The following is a 7,943-nucleotide window of genomic DNA, read 5'->3' on the forward strand; positions in this document are numbered from 1 at the left end:
TTGGTCTGTATGTGTGTGTGTGTGTGTGTGTGTGTGTGTGTGTGTGTGTGTGTGTGTGTGTGTATGAGTGTATGTGCGTCTGTGTACACGATATCTCATCTCCCAATCAACGGAATGACTTGAAATTTGGAACGTAAGGTCCTTACAATATAATGATCCAACACGAACAATTTCGATCAAATGCCATTCAAGATGGCGGCTATAATGGCAAAAATGTTGTCAAAAACAGGGTTTTTCGCGATTTTCTCGAAAACGGCAAAGATAACGAAAGTTATACCTAAAATAGTCATCGATAAGCTCTATCAACTGCTACAAGTCCCATATCTGTAAAAATTTCAGGAGCTCCGCCCCATCTATGCAAAGTTTGATTCTAGATTCCCAATTATCAGGCTTCAGATACAATTTAAACAAAAAGAATTGAGAGGAAAAGATTCAGCATGAGAATCTCTACAACTAATGTTGAGTAACATTTTCACCTAAAATTGAAAATAAGCTTGAAATTCAAGAAAATGTGATTATCCAATTGCGAACTGATGGCAACTGTTGATTCTATGATCCACTACGAAGAGATAACACACCTCGTGTGTCTTCAGCGTATTGCCCTGTCACCATCTGGCTCAAATCTTTGAATAGTAGACTTGAGATGCGCGGGTGCACTAGCGTCAGGTGATCAATTTCCATAACGTCAAGGAAAGTTGTGTGAGTGCGCCACACCAGATTTATTGTGTTGTTATACTAGTGATGATACTAGAAGTGAGCACAAATTATTAATTGGGGATGCGCTTTTCGATAGAGTTGACCCTCTGAAACCACAAACAAACTTCATTCCAATACTGAACCAACACTTGAAATATCGGAGAGCTGATAAAGCTATATTTTCGCCTCAACAAATTTATAATTATATGACAACGCGACTGTTTTCTTTATTTATTTCGACTGTTCTCATCATGAATAAATTATCACTGATGGATTATCTCTCATCTCACAACCATGACTTTATTCACACTGCAATTTTATACATGCATTTTTGGCTTGGCTTATCCAGGTTTATTTTGCATTATTATGTTGTCAAAATCTAAGCAAACATCATGCATTTTGATGAAAACTCCAATTTATCATCTTTCAGTTGCACAGTTGTATAAGTATTGAATAGGAAATCACAACGAAAAATTCAAATAAATTTTCATTCATAAGTGTCCCAATTTTCACACAGTTATGAACTTTATCATCTTCAACCAATATTTCAACCCTCTTTGAATAATTTTCAAATTTTAACACTCACTAAGTTTGCCCGCTTTGTGTGTGATGACTTTTTCAAAATAAGACTTTTTCGAACTTCTCAATGACTACCTTTACTCCTTCTTCCGAAGTGATAACGGAAATTCACAGAGATTATCAACACAGCTCAAACATTCAATCTCCGTTACTGCTACGATTCAACCTCCATTATTACAACTCACAATTTTTCCATCATTCTGAATAATTGCCAAAAAAGCCGGTTTGATCATTCCATTACTCATTCTCAAGTTATCCAAACAAGAGTTTTTTAGTTCTGTAGACTATAAAAATGTCATGTGGATGAATAGTTTTCTTGTGAGCTACTCGAAATTCAGTCTTAGTGAAGAGTGTAGAGTCTGGATCACCTTCTATTGCAGACAAAGTATAACATTGTCGCACCACTTGAGAATGACACTGTGTGCACAATCTGTTCATGATACGGCAGAGAGCGAGACGGAGAAAGAGGAAAGACAGAAATAACAAGACAGAATCCAATTCCGTTCCACCACAATTTCCGTCACTGTTAGTAACATTAGCCTTAAAGGAGAAATTCCCAGCTCCGTCGAGGGAAACGAGATTTTGTAAAATGAAATGGGAGAGTCAAGAACAGTATAGCGTTGTCTCAAGTATCGTGAGTCTGAATAACAAGGCAAGAATAATAACTTTCCCCTCTAGAATATTCGTGATAAGAGCTCAAAAATTGTCTGGCGTTTCAGCTGTGTCCCACTATGTTTAAGCACGTATTATATTTTTGGAATACATGAGGACACTTTTATTATTTTCTTGCTGGCGCTTTCATTCTGAACTTCTGCGTGGTTAATGGGAGAGATAGATGGACTAAGAGGTCGGTTCCTAACTAATGGAAATGATCTATACATCAGTTTATCTCATAACTGTCTCATAGAAATAGTCTAGAGCCCTTCCAACGTAAAAAGCGTTCTTCAAGATTCCAGTACGTAAAGTTTTCAGTTTGTCAAGTTTAAAATTCGTCAAGTTCTCAGTTCAGTACGTCATGTTTTCAGTTCAAGTCTTCAGTAGGTCAAGTTTTAAGTTTTTCAATTTTTCAACCTGTCAAGTTTTCAGTTTGTGATAAATTGCTTGAATGATCATGTATCTAAAATATCATAAGAGGAAGAATTGGCTTATACATGTGCGGGATACAAAATGGCCGAATAACATATCATCACTTATGCACTAATGAACTGATCAACTTGCAATTTGACACAGAGATTCTGAATCTACCGAGGATGCTTTGGTTCATTTTCATTGTTATAAATCAATTGATTCTAAATTTATAATTAAAATGAATTTATTCAATTTGCGATTCAAAGTTCAAACTTTGAAAGCCCAACCAAACAAAGATTTATCAAAGTGATTCCGTAGCTTGATTGGTAGCACGCGCGTTTCATAGATCAAAGGTTGCGGGTTCAAGACTATCAAACTATTTTTTTTTTTTTTTTGAAAATTTTCCACTCTGATGAAGATTATCGATGCAATTTTGACATAATGATAATAATAGATAATCATTCTATTTCTTAAGTTTCCTGGTCAAAAGGAGATCGCATTTTACAACACAAAAGTCTCCCCAGTGCAAAGCAAGGGTTACCTGCTAGTACGCTATAAACTGATGCTATTACAGCTAAGATCATACCACTGACTAACAACAACTCTTTTTATCGATCACTTTGAGTAAACTCGTTTGAATGTACATTACATGAAATCGTTGATAGTCATGGATTAACCACTCCTTCACTAAATCATCAATATATTACCAATTCTATATCATTTTCTTTTGCTGTTCCTGTTACATCTCGTAATCATTACAGTCAAAGATAGTCAAAGCTACTGTTGAAGTGGAATCCTACTTTAAGACTGCCAAAATAACTCAAATTTATTCTAGAGCTTAGAACGTATTTTTCTGTGTACGGTACTCTAGTCTCATCAGTAGCAAGTCATTGATGGTCAATTTTGAAAATGTATTTTGATTATTAGTATTCCTCACCTTGGGAAGACATTTTCCTCAGTGGAAAATTACATTGTCAATAAAGGGGAAAGCTGTGCACGGATGAGAGATTTTCCTTTGTTGAGCTTAATGCGATTGACTGAACTCGATTTTATACGACTTTAGAATGGCAGAAAAACAATAACCATCAAAGAAACAATCAAGAGAGAATCCATTATAATTTTGATCAATACAGAAAATAGCTTCTATTCGAACAACCTAGCACACAAGTTCAATCGTGGAAATCTGGAATCAGCTGCAATAGAAATTTCCCAATAGCTCAACATTAATTCACCGGCATCAAGAGAGGGACTCGAGTGTTCAGACCTTAAGCTCAAGTCAGATGAAGCAACGGAGAAAGCATCCTTCTCCAGAATGCTCGAGACGAGGAAGATTAATGAACCTACTTAACGAGCTTCAGAGGATACCTGCAGACGAACGAATGAAATAAATTTCATCAAATTATTGTACCTCCCTTCTGGACAAGAATTATTTCTCTGAGAAACGCTATTAATAATGTGAAGATAATTTCGCTCATGATGAAGTAGGTAGATGATAACGCTTTCCCCAATTGCCTACAACAGTTTGCTAGTACTTTTGATAAATTCATTCCAATGAGAAACGAAAACTGGAAATTCAACATTTTGTTCGTCGGTTATTTTCATATAAACCAAGACTAAGGTACACGTTTTGGCTATATATATAATGATATATTGAAGTGATATAGTAGGTGACGTGGTCACAATACAATATTATATAATATTGAGTGTTTCTTCGTTTGGTCGAGCATTCAGTTTCCTGCGTGAAAAGTTTCCTGTAACACTATTCTATCCTCCAGAAATTCTTTGAAATATTCTCCCAGGCTCAAAACTCTTACAGGATGATATTTCCAAGGTAACACATTGTGTAATAGCCATTGAACTATCAATTTCTGATCTTTGTTCCTCTCCCAGAACTTCAGATTAATTCAACATAGAGGTAACTATCAAATTTATATATATATATATATATATATATATATATATATATATATATATATATATATATATATAATATATATATATATATATATATATATATATATATATATATATGAATATGGTATATACTGTATATGAATTTTAAAAATGTATTGTGCTGTAATCCTCAATGTATCTCAATTAAATTACCCTATCATAGAGAAAGCTATGATACAATAGAACTGAAACACAAATAGCTTTAAAAATAATCTCAGTTCAAGTGAGTTGATAGACTTTTGCAAAATTTAAAATGGTGGCCGCAACTACACTGTAAACGTGAACGCATTCATTTTATAAAAAATCCTCCATGAACATCATTTTATTTCTCCTAACAGATGCGATATCGAGAACCTCGCTATCTCATGTTCAATCACTACTAGTGGGTCTTAAGAGGGATTATGATTAGCCTATGACATAAGCTTATCATGTCACTATCGCTAATGACACGTTGAGCTTGAACCATGTCCAATTAGGGTATACAAGCTAAAGATCGTTTCATTTATAATGAGCATCATGAATACGTGAGCCCCCCGGGTTGAACAACTCGCTCATGAAACATTGTACTGATTATGAAATCCACAACTTGTAATAATATTATGATGTTATATTAATCGATACAACTTCATAGTTTATTCCATATGGATGAATACGTCAGAATTCAAGACAACTGAAATCACGTGTTGGCTCAAATCTCTTAACTGAGAAAAACTCGCATAATAATCTGTAATAATGCCGCTAATATTCTATCAGTGTTCTATTAGTGTTCTCTGATTGGGATCAATTTACAATATGACTTATGTGTGATTTTTCCTCTCTTGAATATTATTGAGTTTATCAATAGCATAAACGATAACATAGACGAGTTTATCAATAGCATAGATAGATTCAATACATAGTACCCAATACAACATAGTTTTATTGAGACCCTTTCTCTGAAAAGGAAGAAGGAGTCGGTAAATCTTGTTATCCTACGAATACCATCGATCTGTAATACGAATTTGGCCTTGACTATAAAGTGGAACTCGCTCCTGCTCGTTCAATGAATCTCACTGAAGTAGGAATTTCATCTTGAAATCGTCATCTTGGACGATCAACGAGGATTTAAAAATTCATTCATGCCCAAATTTTCCCAAATAAAATGTGTTTTTTTATGTCAAGTCCTTATTCATTGTGTTCTGAATGAGGTGGAGAACACTTCAATAACCTGACAAATATACAATTGTGCATACTGATATACAACTGTTCAATGAAAACGTTCAATTCATCTGCACTCCTTTATCTCTTTCTTTCTGTTCCCAATTATAGTAGGTGGAAAAGGGACAATTATTTTGATGTTCTAGTTTCAAGATTAATTTATTGGAGTCCGAACTGTATAAGTCACAGATTTTATTATTTATACATTTCAGCCTTATTCAAAATCGTCGTGCTTTGTTAATATTCCGTGAATTTATATTTCGATTATTCCCATTTCGCATCTGTAAGGTGCATATCTATAGGTAGCCTGCCATATGTCTAGTACCTTGTATACTTGCTTGTAGATCGTAATAATATTAAGATCGTAATTCCATAACCATTGACGTGTAGCAAGAAGTTTAAAAAATAATTTGTGATACTTCCTTGATAGCTTACTGAGAATATCCTCTCAATATACTCATTTCTACTCAATAATTATTTTATTACGATATCCACCAGTAGTATCATTCAGAATGGATTTCCAGAAACTATGAATTGTGTGTATTCATCATATTTTATATTCTACAATAATTCATAAGGTCATAATCTATAAAATTCATTGGATTATATGAATATTTTTTGAATCGGATATTCCAGATTGTTAGGCACTGAAATATTGTTGACACTCTTGGTTATATTCCAAGATATCAAATCACAACTAGACTCTGATTATAAAACAAGTTCAATTGATAAAAACGTTTTCTCAGTTTTCAATCTCCCCCTTGACTATTTCCACAAATTTAAAGGTGAACTTTTTCTGTTCCCCATCACCCATCTCATCTATCTTTTGTACTCTTATCATACATTTTCTTGAATAAATATGTATTTGTCCGTCTTATAGTTGAATCTCTTATTCCTCTCATCATTGTGACATTGTGCAATGTGTATTCTGAATTCTATATTCATCTAATCTCAATATTTTGTGAGTTAAAAATTATGAAGTACTTGATATTCATCCATTTTTAATAAAGTACAGTGTCGTGAAATCAAGTATTATCATTGATACTTACATGGAGATGTGAACCAGTTGCAGTTATCGACCGTCGGGCCACGCGCCTCTCGACGCACTGACGTACCGCTAACCGCCACTGAATTTGCCAGGGATACCAACAATTTTCCCCGCTACCCGAAATATCCCAACTTCCCTATTGATACATTTTCACAATAATTGACAGTTTCATGTGCCAACTGTTGAATTCCTACAAAAATTGTGCCTTGTTTCAAGATAGGCAACGGGCTATTCTCTAATAGTTGAAAATGAAGAAGTTCTAAGAGGGAAATTGATTCATTATATTTTTTTTATTTTACATTGGCTGTGTGCCGAGCACTATTTTTAATTCAGGCCTTTTCCCAAGTTATAATAGTAAATTTAATACGCAATAGACTAGAACCATTATTGTAAGTGAGTTAGCGAAATAAATTATTTTCTCTCTCTATTATGAACGGCCATGACTCCGAGTTTCCCATGATAGATATTTAAAACTTGTGGCTCCAAGTCGTCGAAGAATGTAGATTATGGAATTATCTCTAAAACTTAGCCTTCCTGTCACGACATAGAGTGCAATGCGATAAGTTGGGAAACAGCAAGTATTACAATTATAACAGACTAATAATTTTGCAGTTACTATTTTTGTCCTAAGGCTCTAGAAGCCACGCGACGATTGGTCAAATTGATTCCCTTCGCCCAATAGGAGACCTGTTTCTAAATACAGTAGTAGGACAATTCCCCAGCCGAGAGACCAGATTACGTTTCGGAGGACTTTGCTAGGAGCACTAAGAGAGTAAAGATGTAGTCTTTGTTTCGCCTTTTTGGGCAAGTTTATAATATTAGATTATTGGTTTATGTAGGAGTTAGTTTTATTTTTATTAAAGTTTAAATTTTCTATTAGTGCCATGTCCTGAAAAGTTTAATTGTGTTGCTTCATTATGTAGGAATAATTGTTTTTTCAAATAACCGCTAAGGTACGTAAAATAAGGTTAAAATATAATTTAGGGAATTCAATTAATTGAAACTTCCATCAGAGTATTGTATCAACAAAGCATGTTATGGTTCAAGTTAATAATTTTGATTGAGAGTAGTCCTTTTGATTTTATTATCGATGGGAGATTATAATATTTTTTTTCTAAAGAAGTACAGAAAGTAGAGAAGAAAGTTTTCAGTTATGCTACACTTGAGCTATTGTCTCTGAACAGATATTATTGAAGAGAATTGCTGAAAATCAGGAAGATAATCTTTAAATTGGAATGTACATTTTAATATTATGTCAAGTTTGATACTTGCGAAATTTTTATATTTTTCTGACTGTGTTTTCTCATGGCGTTAAGGCTTTTAACTGAACGCTAATTTATTCAATTATACCAGAACTTTTGAATTATTTGTGAAGGAAGATCCACTATTCTGATACAGAGAA

General features: G+C 33.9%; 1 protein-coding gene across 1 annotated transcript in view; it reads right to left on the reverse strand.

Moving 5' to 3' along the window:
* The window catches only part of LOC111048076 (synaptotagmin-1), a 95,073-nt gene extending 88,478 nt beyond the window's left edge, over nt 1-6,595 (reverse strand). Inside the window, exon 1 of the mRNA XM_039424346.1 lies at nt 6,543-6,595. The gene's annotated coding sequence lies outside the window, so the exon portion shown is untranslated. The remainder of the gene's footprint in view (nt 1-6,542) is intronic.
* Nucleotides 6,596-7,943: the final 1,348 nt, after the last annotated feature.

Source organism: Nilaparvata lugens, chromosome 3 (assembly GCF_014356525.2).
Source record: "Nilaparvata lugens isolate BPH chromosome 3, ASM1435652v1, whole genome shotgun sequence".
Taxonomy (NCBI): Eukaryota; Metazoa; Arthropoda; class Insecta; order Hemiptera; family Delphacidae; genus Nilaparvata; species Nilaparvata lugens.